Raw genomic sequence first — 22,139 nt, 5'->3', positions numbered from 1 at the left:
GCCTTCTAGAGCCTATGAACCAATAGACAACTAATAAAAGGCAAAAGCCTTCTATATCTGTTTTTTCTTCTTATCCTTTCTAATTATTCTGCTATCTAACACCATGTTAGTCAGTGGTTTTCTGGTGCTCCATTTCCATAAAGGACAGAACTTACAGAAATAAATGGTTTATGTGTCCTCTAGACCAGATATCAATAAACTTTTCTAAACAGGTCTAATAGTAGGGACGACGGGGTTGTGGCTTAGTGGTACAGCACTTGCCCAGCATGTGTGAGGCACTGGGTTAGATTCTCAGCACCACATATGAATAAATAAAATAAAGGTCCATCAACAACTAATAAAAAAAAAAAAGAGGGCTAATAGTAAATATATTAGGGTGTTAAGGGCCAGAGTAGGGGCTGGGGTTGTGGCTCAGTGATAGAACACTTCCCATTTTAGTCAGATTTTTCGGTGCAGTAACTAAAGGACCTGACCAGCACAGTTGTAGAGGAGGAGGAGTTTATTTGAGGGCTCACAGTTTCAGAGGTCTTAGTCCACAGAAGGCCAATTCCATTCCTTAGGGCTTAAGGTGAGACTAAACATCATGGTGGATGGAGTGTGTGGCAAAGGGAAGCAGCTCACATTTCGGTGATCAACAAGCACAGAGACTCCACTCTTCAGATACAAAATATATACCCCATAGCCACGCCCCCAGTTAACCACTTCTGCCAGCCACACCACCTGCCTACAGTTACCACTCAATTAATCCCACCAAGGATCAATCCACTGATTAAGACTCTTAACCTAATCATTTCTCCACTGAACCTTCTTGAATTGTCTCACACGTGAGACTTGGAGGGACATATCACATCCAAACCATAACACTTGACTAGTATGTGTGAGGCACTGAATTCAATCCTCAGTAGCACATAAATAAATAGTTAAAAAAAAAAAAAAAAAGACCTGAAGTAAACCTTATTTACAACCAGAGTCAACTAGCTGGATTTCACTTTAGTTTGGCAATTTCTGCTCTAGAAAAATCAATAGGTCTTTTTCTTTTTAATATTTTTTGTTGTAGATGGACACAATACCTTATAATTTACTTTTATGTGGTGCTGAGGATAGAACCCAGTGCCTTACATGTGCCAGGTGAGCACTCTACCGCTGAGCCACAGCCACAGCCCCAACAGGGCTTTCCTTTTAATACATTTTTTTAAAATATTTATTTTTTAGGTGTAGATAGACACAACACAATGCCTTATTTTTATGTGGTGCTGAGGATTGAACCCGGGTCCCGCCCGTGCTAGGCGAGTGCTCTAACACTGAGCCACAATCCCAGCCCTAATAAATTTTTTTTGTGGTTGTTGATAAACACAATACCTTTATTTATTTTACGTGGTGCTGAGCATCTAACCCAGTGCCGTACACGTGCAAGGCAAGTGCTCCACCATTGAGCCAAAACCCCACCCCCCAACAGGGCTTTTAATAATTCAGAAAATGGATAAAGAAGAAAAAAGTCATAATCTATCCAGGGACAAAGGAAAATTTGTACCTGGATTTTTAAATTAGTTTATTACAAAGTCTAAAACTAATAAATTTACTTAAATAAAGGTGGCAGATCTTTATTAATTATAGCCAAGGTTCATACAACATCAGGTATTTCATAAACTGCCCACTTTTTGATGGTTTAGAGAATACACACTATGCGATTCAGTGGTAAAGTACCCTGGGTTCAATACCCAGGACCACAAAAGAAAAAAAGAGAGAATGTCATTATTTTTCAAGCCAAAATGTCAAAAGGCGCTAGGTTAGTAACTTGCCTTTGTATCTTTTGCAAAGTTGTTTAATAAAAATCATTTGTTCATTCAACACAGAATTACTAAGAATGTAAGCACTGGGCTAGATGATGTATATCATAAATCAGTAAAGGATCAGATAATAAATTACATAGGTACTTGGGCAACAAAAAGAAAACATTTCCAATTTTATTACTGTTTTGATCCTGTTTGTTTTTGTTTCAAAATGGGTTCCCACTATCTCAGACTATTCCTGAACTTGTGGGATCAAGGACAGCTTCTACCTGTCTCCTGAGTAGCTGGGACAACAGATGTACACCATCACACCTGGCTTACTACAATTATCTTACTGATGAAATTTAGGCTGTAATAAGAACATATATCAAGGAACAGGATATAGCTCAGGTGCATACTATTTGACAAGCATGTTGAAACTGCAAGGCTCAATTCCCAGAACATCAAAAAAGAAAGAACATATTACATTACATATACTATACCAGTAAGCTAACACATATATATTGTTTACAACATATAAAAAGTACATATTTTAAAGCAAGTGTGACAGAGTCAAATTCTTTTGGAGGATGGATAACAGTTGACCTAATTGGAATTCAAAGTGTTCCCTTTTAATAAATAGATTGTAAATAAACATCTGTAAAAAATATTGTTCTTGTCCTATCGAAGCTTCACAGTATCTTTAAAATTATATTACCTTCAAATATACTTTACATTTGAAGTCAGTATGTCAAACACTATCCATGTATTTCATATTATTTTATTAAATTCTGATAACCCTGTGAGATAAATGAGAGTTTCCCAGTTTTACAGGTGAAGCAATTGAGATTCAGACAAGTAAAGTAAACTTTGCTGAGATGAGGACAGCTAAAAAGCACAGAATGGAACCCAGATTTTCCAACACCCTCTCTGTCTAGCTAACCCTATACAAACTATATGATTTGATACAAAAAGTAAATTTGTTTAATATCAAATTAGGTTTAGAGTAGAGAGTTAAGTGTACTAATCTGTGAATTTTTTACACAATTTATGATTTCTACAGAAAAAGAAAGTCTTTGACAAAAAAAGGGAAAAATACCTTTTTATAAGGAATTTTTGAAAACTCCCAACCATTTTTTACTTTCTCTTCACATTATGAGTCCCTTATTAATAAGTCAACCGAATCCATTTTCAATTGCTGCATACCAAATTACCACAAATGTACCAAATTAGAACAAATTAGAACAAATTAGAACAAATATAAATCATTTGGGGCTGAGGTTATGGCTCAGCGATAGAGTGCTTGACTGGCATGTGCAAGGCCCTGGGTTCGATCCTCAGAACCCACGTAAAAATAAATAAATAAAGTTTTTTAAAAAACAAAACCAGCCATTTAACTAAGGCATAGTGGTACATGTCTATAATCGCAGCTACTCGGGAAGCTAAAGCAGGAGGATGAACTGAGCCCATGAATTGGAAGACTACCCAATCATTATTACAAAGATTCTGTGGATCAAAAGTTTAGTCACTGCTAAGTTTAGCTGGGATTCCCCCTTACAGTCTCACAAAACTGATTTCAAGATGTTGGCAGGGCTGAGATCATTTGTGAAGGCACTAGGTAAAAATCCACTTTCAAGTGCATTCAGATTAATTAAAGAAACCACTTCCTTGTAACCCCTCCATATTTAAGTCAGCAACAATGTCCTTCTCAGACTTCAAATCTGACTTGTCCTTCTGATAGTCTCTTCGACTTTTAAGGACTCAGGTAATAACAGCTGGCCAATGAGGATTATCCAGCATAATCACCTCATGATAAGATCAATTGATTATTCAGGTGTGGTGCCAGATGCCTATAATCCTAGCGGATTGGAGGGCTGAGGCAGGAAGATTCCAAGTGCAAGGACAACCTTTCCATCTTACTGAGACCCTAAGCAACTCAGCGAAACACTGTCTCTAAATAAAATATAAAAAAGGGCTGAGATGTGGCTAAGTGGTTAAGTGCCCTAGATTCAATACCCAATATCAAATATATATCAATTGATTAATAAATTTGATTATATCTACACAAAGCCATTTTTGCCATGTGTGTTATTTAGCTTTCTATTACTGTAACAATTACTGGGGAAATCACCTTGTAAAAGAAAAGGGTTATTTTGGCTCATAGTTTAGGAGATTCCTGACAATGTACTGGGTCTATGGCAGGAGAGAAGAGCTTAATAGGAGTGGGTAGGTGGTGGATGAAAAGCACTCTCTTCATAGACAAGAAGCAACAGAGAGAAAAGGAACCAGAGTCCCACAATTCCCTTCAAAGATACATTCCCAATTAATGAAGGATGTCCAAACAGTAAGTTCTACCTTAAGTTTTCCCCAACACCATATAGAACCAAGCTGGGGTTAAGCTTTTAACACACAGGCCTTTGAAATACATTCCAAGTCCAAATTATAGGACCTGTGACATATCATCACTGTAACACTAGGGAGAGTAAAGACTCTTTAACACTCAAAATATGGCCTATCATTGCCTATCATACAACATATATTGGCTATACTAAATGCCTTCTATATAAACACTTGAGTGATCACTTCTAAGTATTCTTTTGTCCAGAACATTTCCAAACCTACCACCTAGGGACACTTATTCCTTTCACTCTATCTTCCTAAGCCCTTTTTTTTTAAGAAGAAAAAGATCAGTTTTGATTCAATCAATCATTTATTAATCATAATCATTAACAAAAAAACTGAAATGATGAGAAAATTGAAGTATATTTGCATTATCACACTTACTTTATTCCTTATACCATGCTACAATATTATATTCAGTATGACATTATATATATCTACTTTTTCTTTTCTTCTCTTTTCTTATTGTTAGAATTTTTTACTTCACTAAACCCTCAAGTCCCTCTACAATTGTACTTGAATCCCTTACAACAAAGGACATCCAGAAATAGTTGCTAAATAGGTAGATTAAAAATCTGCTATCTCTAAGCTAGCAGTTATGGATCTAAGCTAACCATACAAATGGTTGGACGTTATGTTTAAATGGAATATTTTAAGCTATCTTCCAGAATTTCAAAGAAAAATGGATTGTCAGAGACTGAATTATATTTTTCTTTTTCTTTTTCTTTTTTTTGGTTTCAATTAGGTATACATGACAACAGAATGCATTTTGATTCACTGTACACAAGTGAAGCACAACTTTTCATTTCTCCTGTGATACACAATGCAGTCACACCATTCCTACAATTATATACATATATAGGGTAATAATGTCCATCTAATTCCATCATACTCACCCTGACACCCTCACTCCTCACCTCACTCAACTATGCCCAAACCAAAGTTCCTCCCTTGGCACCCCCCAGCCCATTACAGATCAGCATACACATATCAGAGAAAACATTTGGACTTCTGTTCTTTGGGATTGGCTTATTTCACATAGCATGATATTCTTTTTTTTTTTTTAAGAGAGAGAATTTTTAAAAATATTTATTTATTTATTTATTTTAGTTTTTTGGCAGACACAACATCTTTGTTTGTATGTGGTGCTGAGGATTGAACCCGGGCCGCACGCATGCCAGGCGAGCGCACTACCGCTTGAGCCACATTCCCAGCCCACTTAGCATGATATTCTGAACTCCATCCATTTACCTGGAAATAAGGCTGGATAATATTTCATTGTGTGTATACACCACTGTTTCTTTATCCATTCATCTATTGAAGGGCATCTAGGTTGGTTCCACAGTTTGGGCTATTGTGAATTGAGCTGCTATAATGAGGCCATATCTTTATAGTATGCTGATGTTAGGTCCTTGGGGTATAGAAACCAAGGAGTGGAATAGCTGGGTCAAATTGTGGTTCCATTCCAAGTTTTCTAAAGAATCACTTGCTTTCCAGAGTGGTTGCACCAATTTGGAAATCCAGCAATATATGGTGTACCTTTTCCCCCACCCCCTCACCAACACTTATTATTGCTAGTAATCTTGATAATTGCCCTTCTGACTGGAGTGAGATGAAATCTTAGTTTTCATTTGCATTTCTGTAATTGCTAGAGATGTTGAATAATTTTTCAAATATTTGTTGGTACACTGTATATCGTCTTCTATGAAGTGCCTGTTCCGTTCCATTTATTGATTGAGTTATTTATTTTTTTGATGTTAAGTTCTTTTAGTTCTTTATATATCCTGGAAATTAGTGCTCTGAGATGCAGGTGGTAAATATTTTCTCCCATTCTGTAAGCTCTCCCTTACATTATTGTTTCCTTTGCTGAGAAGAAGTTTTTTAGTTTGAGTCCATTCGATTTATTGATTCTAATTTTACTTCTTGCACATTAGGAATCTGGTTAAGGAAGTCAATTCCTCAGCCGACACTTTTTCTTCTATTAAGTGCAGGGTCTCTGTTCTAGTGCCTAAAGTCTTTAATCCACTTTTGATTTTTGTGCAGTGTGAGAGATAGGTTTAATATCATTCTGCTACATATGGATTTCCAGCTTTCCCAGCACCATCTATTGAATAGGATTTCTTTTCCTCAATGTGTTTTGTTTTGTTTTCTTTGGGGCCATTGTCTAATATGAGATGATTATATTCATGTGGGTTGGTCTCTGTGTCTTCTATTCTGTACTATTGGTTTATATGTCTTTTGTGGTGCCAATACAATGCTGTTTTTGTTACTATGGCTTTGTAGTATAGTTTAAGGTCTGGTATTATGATGCCTCCTGCTTCACTATGTTTTGGCTAAGGATTGCTTTAGGTATTCTGGGTCTCTTATTTTTCCAGTTTTTTTCATTGCTTTTTCTATTTCTATGAAGAATATGATTGGGATTTTTAGTAGGAATTATATAAAATCTGTATAATAGTTTTGGTAGTATGGCCATTTTGACAATGTTAACTCTGCCAATAAAAGAACATAGGAGATCTTTCCATATTCTAAGGTCTTCTTCAATTTCTTCCTTTAGTGTTTGATTCCCAAGTTTTTTGGATTTTGTTTTTTCTTTTTGAGGCTATTTTGAATGGGGTAGTTTTCCTAATTTCTCTTTCACAGGATACATCACTGATGTATAGAAATGCATTTGACTTGTGGGTACTGATTTTATATCCTGCAACTTTGATGAATTCATTTATTAGTTCTAGAAGTTTTCTGGTAGAATTTTTTGGATCCTCTAAATATAGAATCATGTCAGCAAATAGTAATAGTTTGACTTCTTCTTTTCCTCTTCAACTTCTTTCATCTGTCTACTAGCTCTGGCTAGAGATTCAAGGACAGTTTTCAATGCAATTGGTGAAAGAGGACATTCCTGTCTTGTTCCAGTTTTTAGAGGGAATATTTTTAATTTTTCTCCATTTAGAATGATGATCACCTTAGGCTTAGCATAGATAGCTTTTACAATTTTGAGGTATGCTCCGATGATCCCTAGTTTTTTTACTGTTTTGAACATGAAAGGGTCCTGTATTTTGTCAAATGCATTCTCTGCATCTACTAAGATGATCATATGATTCTTTAAGTGTACTGATGTAATGAATTACATTTATTGATTTCCGTATGTTGAGCCAAACTTGCATCCCTCAGATAAACCCCACTTGATTGTGGTGTACTATCTTTTTAATATATTTTAGTATGTGATTTGCAAGAATTTTTGCATCTAAGTTCACCAGGGATATTGGTCTGAAGTTTTCTTTCCTTCATATCTTTGTCTGGTTTTGGTATCAGGGTGATAATAGCCTAATAGAACTGAGTTAGAAAGGATTCCTTCCTTTTCTATTTCATGGAATAATTTCAGGAATATTGGTAATAATTCTTCTTTGACGGTTCTATAGAAATTGGCTGAGAATCCACATACTCCTAGGCTTCTCTTGTTTGTTAGGCTTTTTTTCCTTTTTCATTTTTAGTTGTAGATGGGCATAATACCTTTACTTATTATTTTATTTATTTATTTTTTGCACCTGGTTATTAGTAACCAGTTACTTTTTTTTGGCTGAAGATCAAATTTCACATTGGTAGATATAAAGGCATGTTTGTTTCACATCCATGCAAAGTATATTTAAAGAGGTATGGAACAAGATTAGAACCCAAACAAAACAATCAACTTAGGGTCTATTTTTTTAAATTTTATTTTTATTTTTATTATTAGTTGTTCAAAACATTACATAGCTCTTGACATATCATTTTTCATACATTTGATTCAAGTGGGTTATGAACTCCCATATACAGATTGCAGAATCACATCGGTTACACATTTTTTTTTTTAACTTGAGTTAAAAATGTCTCCTGTTTCTTCTTCCAAATTAATTTCTATGTGAGCTAACTTTTGGAAACTTACATAAACATTTACTTAAATTTAAAGTCATACTATAATATAGTAGAAATTCCATCTTTAATGAACATGGATGCATTTGCTGAATATCATTGTAAATCTTTTTTTAATATATTATTTTTAGTTGTAAGTTGTAAAAGTAGGTGGACACAATGCCTTTCTTTATTTTATTTATTTATATGAGGTGCTGAGGATCGAACCTGGGGCCTCACACATACTAGGCGACCACTCTGCCACTGACCCACAACCTTAGCCCTCATTGTAAATCTTTATTGTTTCAAATTTTCTGAAACATGGTATGAAAACATTATAAAGTATACAGTGCCTCTCTTCTAGTTTATGTCCCTTATGCTTGCAATATTTGAATACCTTTGTGTTCCCTCAGTTAAATTTTGGAGTATTTACTCCTCAGACAATTTTAACATCCTCCAAATCTCCATCCCACTCCTGGTTTTCTATCCTGATGGAATTGATTATATTTCTTCTTCTATGAAGTGTCTGTTCAGTTCCTTAGCCCATTTATTAATTGAGTTATTTGGAGGGGGGTGTTGGTGTTAATTTTTTTGAGTTCTTTATATATCCTAGAGACTAATACTTTATTGAAGGTGCATGTGGTAAAGATTTTCTCCTAGTCTGTACGCTCGCTCCTCATGTTATTGTTTCCTTTGCTGAGAGGAAGCTATTTCATATGAATCCATTCCACTTCATGATTCTTGATTTTACTTCTTGCATTTTAGAAATCTTTTTAAGGAAGTCAGATCCTAGGCCAACATGGTGAAGATTTGGGCCTATTTTTTCTTCTATTAGGATCATGGTCTCTGTTCTACTGCCTAAGTCTTTGATCCACTTTGAGTTGATTTTTGCAAAGAATTGCTTTAGCTATTCCAGGTATCTTGTTCTTCCAAATAAATTTTATGATTGCTTTTTCTATTTCTATGAAGAATGTCATTGAGATTTTAATAGGAATTGCATTAAATCTGTATCATGGTTTCTGTAGTATGACCATTTTGACAATATTAATTCTGCCTATCCAGGAATGTGGGAGATAGTTCCATCTTCTCTGGTTTCTTTTTTGAATGTTTTGTAGTTTTCACTGTAGAGGTCTTTCCCCTCTTTTTTTTTTTAATTGATTCCCAGGTATTTTATTTTTTGAGGCTATTGTGAATGGGGTATTTTTCCTAATTTGTCTTTCAGTAAATTCATTCCTGATGTATAGGAATGCATTTGATTTATGGGTGTTGATTTTATATCCTGCTACTTTGCAGAATTCTTTTATTAGGTCTAGAAGTTTTCTAGTGGAATTTTTTGGATCTTCTAGATATAGAATCATGTTATCAGAAAATAATGATAGTTTGAGTCCTTCTTTACCTATTTGTATTCATTAATTTCTTTCTTTGGTCTACTTGCTCTGGCTAGAGTTTCAAGGATGATGTTGAATAGAAGTGGTGAAAAAGGACATCCTTGTCTTGTTCCAGTTTTTAGAGGGAATGCTTTCAATCGTTCTCCATTTAGAATGATGCTGTCCTTGCGTTCAACATATACATAGCTTTTACAGTGTTGAGGTGTGTTCCTACTATCCCTAGTTTGTATAGTGTTTTGAACATGGGTGTGCTTTATTTTGTCAAATGATTTTTCTCCATCGATTAAGATAATTCTTGTTTTTAAGGCTATTAATATGATGAATTACATTTATTGATTTTTTTATGTTAAACAAACCTTGCATCCCTGGGATGAACCCCACTTGATCATGTTGCAGTATCTTTTTTAATATTTACTTTTTAGTTGTACTTGGACACAATACGTTTATTTTCATTTATTTTCATGTGGTGCTGAGGATCAAACCCAGGGCTTCACACCTGCTAGGTGAGCACTCTACTGCTTAGCCACAACTACAGCCCCAGTCAGAGCACTATCTTTTTAATATGCTTTTGCATGTGATTTGCCAGAATTTTAATGAGAATTTTTGCATCTATGTTCACCAGGGATATTGGCCTGAAGATTTCTTTCCTTCATGTTCTTTGTCTGTTTTTGGTATCAGGATAATATTATCCTCGTAGAATGAGTTTGAAAGGGATCCCTCTTTTTCTATTTCATGGATTGCTTTGAGGAATATTGGTGTTGATTCTTTATTGAAAGTCTTTTAGAACTAGGCTAAGAATTCATCTGGGCTTTTCTTGGTTGGTAGGCTTTTCATGGCACTTTCTATTTCATTACTTAAAAATAATCTGTTTAAATCGTGTATGACCTCCTCATTCAGTTTGAGTAGGTCATACATCTCTGGAAATTTGTCTATATCTTTGATATTTTCTATTTTATTGGAAGATAAATTTTCAAAATAGTTTCTAATTATTTTCTTTATTTCAGACAAGCCCGTTTTGATATTTCCGTCTTCATCTTGTATTTTAGTAATTTAAGTTTTCTCTCTTTCTTTTCATTAGCATGGCCAGGGATTTAGCTATGTTACTTATTTTTTCAAAGAACTAAATTTGTGTTTTCTCAATTTTTCGAATTATTTCCCCTTTTTTGTGAAAGGATAGATGGTTTATTTGGGGGGATCATCTTATTACTTGCAGCACTAAAGGCAGGTAAATAAAATCAAACACTAGTTCCCCTGCCCAGAGTCAATGGATCATGAAAAACAAACATGGGCCACATGAGACAACAAGCCAGTCACCCTTTACTTCCCTGTCCACTGTGAGCCTCTTGGAAAGGGCTTCTGTCACCCCTCAGCTACTCAAAAACCAGAGTTGAAAATGATTCTCAAGTTCAAAGGGAAAGTTCTTGCCTGGATTAGAAGATCCTGGTCACAGCTTCAGCTCATTTCCCTCCAGCGCCACCTCTTCATTCCTGAAGCCAGAGGATTCCAGACACACTGAAAGGCCTTTCCTGCCCTTCATCAGATGGCCGGTGCTGGGAGCCATGATGAAGAACTGTAGGATCCCAGGAGTGAAAATGGCTCTTATGTCCCATTCAGAACTTCTGTAAGAATTTGAGGACAAGATCTCGTAGTCACAGCCTCAGCATCTCGTCATTGTCACAAATGATATGGGTTGAATCTTCTTCAATTTGGATGAGTGTCTCAGCTTCCTGGAGCAGAACAATATGGCCCTTGGCTGTGTCTTCCACCTTAATATCACTGAAGCCTTGCTTCTCCAGGATCTGCACGAACTGCTCCACAGGGATGGAGCCGCTCAGCAGAGGCTTCAGCACTTGGCAGTCCGGAATGTCCTCACTCACCCGCTGCTTTCTCTTTTTTCGACTGGTGGCTGGGTGGGTCTGGGAGGTTGCTGAAGCACGTGCTTGTTATCTTTAGTGTGCAGCACAGCTGAGACAGTTGCCAAGGAGATGCCGGGTTTGATCTCCATGGGCACCAGGGAATCCGCGAGCTCTGGTATGATTTCTATCTTTTCATATTCATGTTTGAAGGGCAGGGCGAGGACGTCAGCCCAACTATAGGACATGGCTGGGGGCTGGTAGTCGATCATGAGGTCCATCCTGTGTGATTGGGCTGGGGGTGGCTGGGTGTACTGCTCAGGGCAGACCACATGCAGGGGCTGCACTTCTTTAAGCAGCTTCGACACCTGGATGAAATTTAGTCGTGTATCAATGGGGCAGCATATGCATTTCATGGCCAGGAGCTGGTAGGGAGCCAGTGCTTCCAGGTATGAGAAGTCTGGTTCTGTAACTATGACAGTGTTGAGACTGGATTTTCCCCAGAGCTCCATGAAGTGGACCACGTCCCCAAATCGGAGGGAAGGGTGCCCAGTAAACACCACACAAGGCTGTCTGAAGTCGTTGCTGAAGTCTCCATGGTAGCTGGGGTAGTGCTTCAGCTTATTGGTCTGAATGAGCTCTGCGTGAGGAAAAGGTGGTTCTGGGAGATACACCTTACTCTGTTTGTTATGACAAAGCCACTCGCCAAAAATCTGGGAAAATTCAAGTGAACTGTTTGCCACCGAGAAGATGGAAGTAGAAGGGGATGTTGGAGAGGCTGGCTGAGTCAATGTACTGATACAGGCATTCCAGGAGGTGGTAGATCACTCCAGAAGGGTAGCAGGGGACCAACACATTTCCTCCATTTCGAACTGTGAGAGCCAGGTTGCTGCAGAACTCTCCCACCATGCGATCAGGGTTTGTAGTGGGGATCTGGGTAAGTCCTGTCAAAACCAGCACATCACTGTATTTGAGGGAAGCTTGGTTCGAATTATTTCTTTTGTTTTGATTTCACTGATGTCAGCTCTGCTTTTATTGCCGGTCTTCTACTGTTTTTGGTCTTGATTTGTTCTTCTTATGCTAGGGCTTTGAGATGTAATGTTAAATTATTTATTTGTTGAATTTTGTTCTTTTTTGATTTTTTTAACATGTTGATGAATCTTTTATTTTATTCATTTATTTATATGTGGTGCTGAGAATCAAACCCAGCGCCTCCAACATGCTAGGCAAGAACTCTACCATTGAGCCACAAAACCAGCTCCAACTTTTTATTCTTTTAATGAATGTGCTCAATGCAAAAACTTTCCTCTTAGTACTGCCTTCATAGCGTCCCAGAGATTTTGAAATGTTATCAGTGTTCTCATTTACCTCTATTTTTTTTCTCATTTACCTCTAAAATTTTTTTTATTTCATCCTTGATTTCTTCTATTATCCATTCATCATTCAATAGTGTATTATTTAGTCTTCCTTTCTTACAGTAGCTTTTTAAAAAATTTTTCATTGATTTCCATTTTCATTCCATTGTGGTCTAATAGAATGTAGTGTATAATCTGGTGTTGTTTTTCTTTTCTTTTTTTGTATTTACTTTGTGAAGAGTTGCTTTGTGAAATCATGGCATTTGGACGGAGTTAGAGAAGATAATGCTAAGTGAAGTTAGACAATCCCAAAAACCAAATGCCGAATGTTTTCTCTGATATAGTGGGATAGAAAGGGGGTACATGGGAGGAATAGACAAACTCTAGATAGGGCAAAAGGGTGGGAGGGGAAGGGAGGGGATATGTGGTTATAAGTGATGGTGGAATGTGAAAGACATTATTATCCAAAGTACATGTATAAAGACACAAATTGGTATGAATATACCTTTGTATATAATCAGAGATATGAAAAAAAATGTGCTCTATATGTATAATAAGAATTGTAATGCATTCTGTTGTCATAAATTTAAAAATTAATTAATAAAAAGAGTTGCTCAGTGGCATAAGATGTGGTCTATTTTAGAGAAGGAGCCATGTGCTGCTGAGAAGAAAGTATACCTGCTCAATAATGGATGAAATATTCTATATGTCTCTTTAGTCTATATTATTGATTGTAATTTTAGTTCTATAGACCCTTTATTTACTTTTTCAGTGGAATATCTGTCTATTACTGAGAAGTGTGTGTTAAAGTTACCCAATATTATTGTACTGTGCTCTATTTGACTCTTGAAATTGACAATGGTTTGTTTGATGTGCATAGATTCTCCATTGTTTGCAGCATAATTATTTAAAACTGTTATGTCCTGCTTATATATTCTTCCCGTAAGAAGTATGAAATGTCCCACTTTGTCTCTTCTGATAAACTTTGGTTTGAAGTTTATTTATATGTGAGATGAGAATGGAAACCCTTCCTTGTTTATACAATCCATATGGGTGATAATTTTTTTCCCATCCTTTCACCAGCAGCCCGTGGGTGTCTTTACCCATGAGTTTAATGGGTAAGACATCTTCTCCTGAAGACAGCATATTGTTGGGTCTTGTTTTTTAATCCAATCTGCCAAATTGATGTCTTTTGATTGATGAGTTTAGGCCATTAATATTCAAGGTTATTATTGAGATATGATTTCTAATTCCTTTCATTTTGATTTATTTCTGGTTTTTGATTTGTCTTAAGTTTCTCATCTGGTTCAATATCCCTTTAGTGTAGATCCCCCCTTTGCTGGTTTTCCCTTTTTTTTTTTTTTTTTTTTTCACTTCATGCTCATGGAATATTTTCTTGAGCATGTTCTGTAATGTAGGCTTTAGAGTCATGAATTCTTTGAATTTCTGTTTATTCTGGAAGGTTTTAATTTCATCTTCAAATGTGAAACTTAATTTTGCTGGACAGAAAATTCTTGATGGGCATGCATTTTATTTCAGAGATTTAAATATATTATTCCAGAACCTCCTAGCTTTGAGGGTCTGGGATGAGAAATCAGTTGAGATCCAAATTGTTTTCTTCCTATGCATAATTTGATTTTTTTCTCTCATACCCTTTAAGATTTTATTTTTATTCTGCATGTTCGTTATTCTCATTATAACGTGTCTTGATGTGTATCCACTATAATTTTGTACATGTGGCATCCTGTAAGCCTCTTGTATTTGATTTTCCATTTCATTCTTTAGGTTTGGGGAATTTTCTGCTATTATTTCACTGAAAAGATTGTGCATTCCTTTGGTTTGCTCCTTGATCTATTCCGATATCACTTAAATTTTGTCTTTTCATGTTATCCCATAATTCTTGGAGTTTCTGTTCATGGTTTCTTAGCATCTTCTCTGCATGTTCAACTCTACTTTCAAGATCATGTATTTTTGACTTCATTGTCTGAGGTTCTCTCAATTTTTTCAATAGTTTCTTCAGTTTCAATTTCGTTGAATTCCACTCTGATTTTAATTATTTCTTGCCTTCTGCTACCCTTGCTGTTGTTTTGCTCTTCCTTTTCTAGGGTTTGAGATGAAGTGTGAGCTCATTTATTTGTTGGTTTTTTCTTTTTTTTGAGGAATGAACTTCAGGCAAGGAATTTCCCTCTTAAAACTGCTTTCATTGTGTTCCATAGATTCCAATATGTTGTGTCTGTATTTTCATTTATCTCTAAGAATTTTTTGATTTCCTCCTTTATGTCTTCTGTAACCCATTGATCATTCAGTAACATATTGTTCATTTTCTAGATGATGCAGAATTTTTCCTTCCTTCTTTTATCATTGATTTCCAGTTTCATTCCATTATGATCAGATAAGATGCATGGTATTATCTCCACACCTTTATATTTACTAAGGGTTGCCCTATGGCATAATATATGGTCTATCTTTGAGAAGGATCCATGTGCTGCTGAGAAAAACATATATCCAGTTGATGATGGTTGATATATTCTATATATGTCGGTTATGTCTACGTTATTGACTGTGTTATTGAGTTCTATAGTTTCTTTATTCAACTTTTGTTTGGAGGATCTGTTCAATGGTGAGAGTAGTGTGTTGAAGTCACCCATAATTATTGTGTTGTGGTCTATTTGATTCTTGAACTTGAGGAGAGTTTGTTTTATGAACATCACAGCACCATTATTTGATGCATACATATTGATAACTGTTATGTGTTGTTGGTGAATGGTTCCTTTTAACAGTATATAGTGTCCTTCTTTATCCCTTTTGATTAACTTAGGTTTGAAGTTGATTTTATTTGATATGAGTATGGCCACTCCTTCTTGCTTCCGAGGACCATGTGAGTGGTATGTTTTTTTCCAACCTTTCACCTTCAGCCTGTGTGTATGTATTTTCCTATCATATGAGTCTCCTGAAGGCAGTATTTTGTTGGATCTCTTTTTTTTAATAGAAGTTACTAGCCTATGTCGCTTGATTGGTGAGTTTAAGCCATTAACGTTTAGGGTTACTATTGATGTATGATTTGTACTTCCATTCATGTTTGTTTGTTTATTTGTTTATATATTTTAATTTGGCTTGTTTTTCCTCTTTGATTATTTTTCACCCCTTTAGTGAGTTACCTCCCACTATTGGTTTTGGGTGCTGTTTTTCATTTCCTCTTCTTGTAGTGTTTTGCTCAAAATGCTTCGTAGTGCTGGTCTTCTGGCTGCGAATTCTTTTAACTTTTGTTTATCGTGAAATATTTTAATTTCATTGTCAAACCTGAAGCTTAATTTTACTAGATACAATATTCTTGGTTGGAATCCACTATTTTTCAGGGTTTGAAATACGTTGTTCTAGGATCTTCTCGCTTTCAAAATCTGTGATGAAAAATCAGCATTAACCTAATTGGTTTACCCCTGAATGTAATCTGCCTCCTTTCTCTTGTAGCTTTTAATATTCTCTCCTTGTTCTGTATGTTGGATATCTTCATGATAATGTGTCTTGGAGAAGGTCTATTACAGTTTTTTATGTTTGGGGTCCTGTAGGCTTCCAGGATTTGGCAATCCATTCCATCTTTCTTGTCTGGAAAGTTTTCTAAAATTATTTCATTCAACAAATTGCTCATTCCTTTGGTTTGGACCTCAATATCTTCCTCTATCACAATGACTCTTACGTTTGATTTTTTAATGACAGCCCATATCTCTTGGATGTTTTGTTCATGGTTTCTTATCAGCCTTTCTGCGTTGACTATACTCTTTTCGAGTTGATATACTTTGTCTTCATTATCTGATGTTCTGACTTCTAGTTGATCTAGTCTACTTGTAATATTCTCATTTGAGTTTTTGATTTGGTTTATGGTTTCCTGAATTTCTAGGATTACTGTTGATTTTTTTTTTAAATCTCTATCTCCTGGTAGAGTTGATTTTTTTGCTTCTTGAATCTGCTTATGTAATTCATTTTCAATGTATTCTTTCATTGTTTGGACTTGCTGTCTAATGACTTCTTTAAGATTCCATTCCATCTGAGTGAGGTATGCCTTGAGCTCTTTCTCTGTCCATTTTTCTGATGCCTCTAGGTTCTCCTGTAAGTATAAGTTGTCCTGCATTGTTTGTAATCCTTTTTTCCCTTGTTTTTCATGGTGTTCGCCTTACTTTCCAATTCTGTTTAACTGCTGTTTCTGTTTTCTCCCATAAATTCGTTTTGGTTTTGTATATCTCTGTGGTCTCTCCTTTGTGGTGGGAGAGTATGTCTAGAGATGTTGGGCTTTATTGTAATTTAAAGCTGATTCATTTGTTTCATATAAGGCTTACAGATTCTGCAGGCATACAACGATCTAATGTTTGGTCTTAGGACTTTATGTTTAGGTTGGGTGCCATGATGGTATGAAGGTTAGTATGTCTTGGCTACTCTGGAAGATTGCTCTACTGAAGGGTGATATTAACAGGGGAATGTTTTGAGAGCCACAGCTGAGTCAGAATGGCCCCTGGCATTTTGCCAGAAATAATGGTTGAGAGGCGAGCCATTAAGATGATGATATTAAGTTAAGCTGTCTATAATTGCTGTGACAGGATGATGCTGGATTGAAACAGGCTGTGTATTCAATTGTATATTAAACCTTTACTGTCCGCCTCGGATGCCCACTACTTTGGAGTTCCCGTTGAGTTCTCGCAGGGTTCCGAGAGTGAGTGCGTGCGCAGCCTGATGGAAGGAGTTCCAGTTGGTGGTGTGCCAGAGAGGAGCCACGTGGATGGCGTTCGGGAGAGTTCCTGGGGAGTGTGCGTAAAGTGCTGTTGGAGTTCAGGCAATAAAGTTTCCTGTTTGAACATACAAGTGCTTTGTGGCGGCTCAGTGATTTGTGCCCAGTCAGACTGCGGCACGAATGGATCAGGGTATTTGGTAATAGCTAGGTACTTAGGAGCCCTATAGACAGCCTTGGAACATTCACCTATTTGCATTTAGAAAATTACACGTAATGAAAGTCGTAATGCTTGGGATGAAAGTTAGGGGGAAGGGAAAGGAAGGAGTCCTTAAAGAGGAAGAGGGAGAGAAAAATATGTAGAATAAAGGCGAATGGAAAGAACAATAAAAATTGAAAAGGGAAAAGAAAAAAAAATGATAAAGGAAGTCTTAGAGTTCTATTTTCTTCTCTTCCAGTAGGTGGAGCTGTGCCCTCTGAGCGGAGCTTCTGCCCTCTATATGCCGGAAGCAATCCCTGTAAGGCAGCTCCTCTTCCACTAGTGGGCGTCTCTCCAATCCTGTTAGTCCAGGGCCGTTTCTCTTCTCCGTCCCCTCCCCGCTTCCTCCGGCCAGCCAGCCAGGCTCCACTCACCAAAGGTGTTCTCCTCGGATCTAGTTACACTTGCAGCCCCGAATGCCCTGTTCTCCCAAACGACTGAGTACTCTCTCTGTTTGCCATTCACCCAGACCCCAAGGTTGTGGAGTGGGAACCATCAGCTTATTTTGCCTGGACTCCTTTGGTGGCCACGCCCCCGGGAGCTGGCGTCCAAGGCCTTGGGTGTCGGGCTGGTGGTAGGGGGAGTTGGGGGTCGGGAGTCCCCTCTGCTTCCCTCAGCCCCTACAGTCACGCCCACGGAGCTCTGGGGAGAGATTTTTGAGATTTCCCAGCTGTATGCATCTGGTGGCGATGGGAGTCACACACCTGTTGAAGCCCATTTCGCTGAGAAGGGATCCCATGCGACGAAATCTGGTGACGTCAGCTCTCTGCTATGGCGGGCCGCATACTCCTTGCTGGAGTGTCTGATGGGAGGGGTGAGTCTGGCCTGTCTCTGGTCTGTACCGTTCTCAGTCCGCTGTTTCATGAAGGCTTGGTTAGCAACCTCTTCAAAGGGTCTCTACGCAGCACACAGTCTCCGGCAGTGCTGACATGCCTCCTTCTGCGCCAGTCCTCTGTGCATAAGGTGGCCGAGATTCCCCCGTCTGGGGCACGCTGTCACCTCCAATAAACCCAAACTCCCAACCTAGGTCTCACTTCAGCGGAATTTTGTTGGGAGTTTCTCAGCAGGCAGAATCCGAACATTCTAATGTGTGTCTCTGTCCGCATGGCTGAGGAGTTAGTGAAAGCACTGCCTCCCCGCCCGCTGCCATGTTGAGTCGCCTCCTGGAGTGTTTTTTATTTTATCATTGATTTCTAGTTATTCCATTATTGTCTGTTACAATGCATAGTACTATCTCTTTTTTTGGTATTTTCTAAGGCTTCCTTGTGGCATATCATATAGTCTATTGTAGAGAAAGATGCATGTGCTGCTAGATTGGATTACAAAAAAAGACCCAACAATATGTTGCCTTCAAGAGGAAAAGACACCACACTCACATGGACCGCATAAGAAAGCAGGGTTTTGTATCCTCGAATCGGATAAAGTAAAGTTCAAGCCAGTGTTAGTCAGAAGGGATGAAGAAGGACATTTCATACTGCTTAAAGGAATCACATATCAACAAAACATAATAATCGTAATTTCTCCTCCTCACATGCAAAGAGAAATACTATGTGAAAACACAGTAAGAAGGCAGTCATTTACAAGTTAACAAGAAAGCCCCTACAGGGGCTGAGGTTGTGGCTCAGTAGTAGAGCACTCACCTAGCACAGATGAGGCACTGGAATCAATTCTCAGCACCACATAAAGATAAATAAGTAAAGGTATTTTGTCCATCTACTAAAAAGATATTTTTTTAAAAAAAAGAAAGAAAGAAAGCCCCTACAAAGAGCAAATTTACCACACTGATCTTAGACTTATGGACTCTGAAGCATAAATTTCTGTTGCTTAAGCCTCCCACTGGCTTAGTTGTTACAGAAGCCCTTGCATCACAAAATCTAAATTGACAACTATATCAAAGAATAAACACCTGATGAGCAAATATAATGGTCAATATGACACACATCTTTTGCTGTATGTTCTTGAAAACCTAACAAATCACTTAATGTTGAGAAATAAAACTGATTTTTAGGCAACATATATGGAAGTGCTTTATTAATTTAAGAAATTACACACATGTAGAATGCATGCTTAATATGATGCTCATTCTGGGTTCCATCACCAATGTTAAATACAAAACAATATTTCACATAACTAAAAATAAATTTAAAAACTAAACAAAGAAAAAAAACTTACATATATACACTATTGTGATTCAAATATGGAGTATATGTCCAAAAATGATAAAAGAAGACAGACTTAAATTGTCATGAAAGGTACTCACCAAAATTGAAGGTAGAAAAAATATGGAAAACACTAATGAAAGAAAATCATTAATTCTAAGCGGTAGGAATATGGTCTTTATTTATCTATGTACTTTAATTTTTTATGATTAATCAAAAAATGAGGCTGTAAACCTCTGGGAAAAATTTTTGAACCTCATTCCATTAGTGTTATCACAAGGTCCTCCAAAATGAAGAAATCCAAGAGCTGGGTCTGGTTCTCAAATAAGAAGTTAATCAAGGACAGTTTTGAGACATAATTATAAGCAGTGTAACATCTGTCAACTTTACCTCTTCTGGTTTCAACCATAGGGACAACTAAATTGTTAGCAAAAAGATTTGTTACAATATTTAAAAATTTGAAGACAACAAAGAAAGGTGAAAGTATCCATGAAATCACTCCCAGAAGAAACTAAGAAATCATGGTACTAAAAACTGGCATCTGATAAAAGGATAAATTTAATATGTTTGAGCAACTGATATGAGCTTGCATAACGTAAAGTGGCAAAATGTTGAATAAAATGTATACCTGCAGGATGGGGTTGTAATTTAGTGGTAGAGTGCTTGCCTAGCACATGTGAGGCACTGGGTTCGATTCTCAGCACCTTATAAATAAAATAAAATAAATGGTCCGGTAACAACTAAAATGTGTGTGTGTGTGTGTGTACCTCCCTAATCTCAGAGAACTTATACTTCAGTGTGTTGAGTATGTGGCATGGGAACAGATACAGGAAAAATTCCAAAAAAATACATATTTTATGTATTGTGGCTGGTACAAAGAGATTTTAGAAGTAAAATATTCTGGAGATTCATTCATCCTTTACACAGTCAACAAATATTTACTGAATGACAGCTCTGTGTGAGGCAATAGTTAGTTGCTAAAAATATTACAGAGACAATCAAAAATCCTTGTCATCACAGATTCCTGTGAAGGGAACAGATCTTTAAAAGTAAATATTATTTTAGACAGTGAAAAATACTACTAAAGTAAATAAATAAGGTGATATGTTTAGAGAATGAAAGAAAACTCAAAAGCAAGACCTGCTTTATCAAATACAAAGAATCAAGGAGCCAGAAACTGCATGTTCATTCTGGAAATTAAATACAGTTTGAAACAACAGAACATAGTATGTACTGGTAAGGTTGATAGAAGGGGAAAAAAGCAATGAAAAAAAGAAAAAAGAAAGGAACTTCACACAAGCAATAGGGGCAGGGAATGAACTCAGAGCCTTGTGCTGCTAAGCACACACTCTACCACGAAGCTACAACCCATGGCAGACATCAATAATTTTGTTGCCTGTTTTAAGAGAACTGTTTAAGTAGTACAGTGGGACACACCTGTATTCCCAGCTACTCAGGAGACTGAGAAATGAAGATCACAACTTTGAGGCCAGACTGCAACTTAGCAAGACCCTGTTGCAAAATTAAAAAAAAAAAAAAAAAGAAAGGGCTGTGGATGTAGCCCAGTGGTAGAATACTCCTGTGCTCAATCCTCAGTGCTTGAGAGAAGAAAAGAAAGGGGAAGGGAAGAGTCATTCTTTCAATCTACAACTGTAATTGTGGTGAACAGACTGAATGAGATCAATCTAGAGGATCCCACAATAGTATAAGTGACAGACTATGGCACCAATTAGGACACAGACTAAAATGATGGAGTGCCCTGAACTGAAAGGTTACTAAGAAAGCCAAATCAATCAGGGATGAATGATTAACTATATGTAAAGGACAAAAGAACTCTAAAAGAACTAAAAGGTTTGTATTTTAATGATTGATTAGATGGTATGATTAGATGGTAGTACCACTTACCAATCCAAGAAACAATAAATGCTATTACCCCAAAAAAAAAAAAAAGAGAGAAGAGAAAAGTCACAACAATTTGGATACATGGCCAAGAATAAGTATTACTCTTTAGGCCTTCACATCCTCACCAGTTTAATGAAGAGCTCAAAAGAACAGAAAGGGCAGAATACAGTTTAACAAATTGAGAATGGATTCAAAGGTGATACTTGAATTTTGGGCTTAGATAAATGATAGAACTATTTAAATAGGAGTATCAGGATGTCCTAAATTATAAATCTCATCTGTTTATACTACTAATGGTTAGTAAAATGGTCCAAACACTGCTTGATTGTATAAATAAAGTTTGATTGGAACACCACCATGCACATTTGTTTATTCAGTTATCATATGCAGCTGCTTTCACCAAACAACAGCAAAGCTGAATACTTGTGACAGAGACTCAAAGAATCTTACACCTG

General features: G+C 36.8%; 1 protein-coding gene and 1 pseudogene across 1 annotated transcript in view; both read right to left on the bottom strand.

Annotated features, from left to right (window-relative positions):
• Positions 1-22,139, bottom strand: part of Rsf1 (remodeling and spacing factor 1) — a 168,785-nt gene that overhangs the window by 84,407 nt on the left and 62,239 nt on the right. The window lies entirely within an intron of this gene.
• On the bottom strand, positions 11,050-18,362 carry LOC143392105 (integrator complex subunit 9 pseudogene; annotated as a pseudogene).

The sequence above is a fragment of the Callospermophilus lateralis genome, chromosome 2 (assembly GCF_048772815.1).
Source record: "Callospermophilus lateralis isolate mCalLat2 chromosome 2, mCalLat2.hap1, whole genome shotgun sequence".
NCBI classification, from domain to species: domain Eukaryota; kingdom Metazoa; phylum Chordata; class Mammalia; order Rodentia; family Sciuridae; genus Callospermophilus; species Callospermophilus lateralis.
This window is presented reverse-complemented; position numbering and strand designations above follow the sequence as displayed.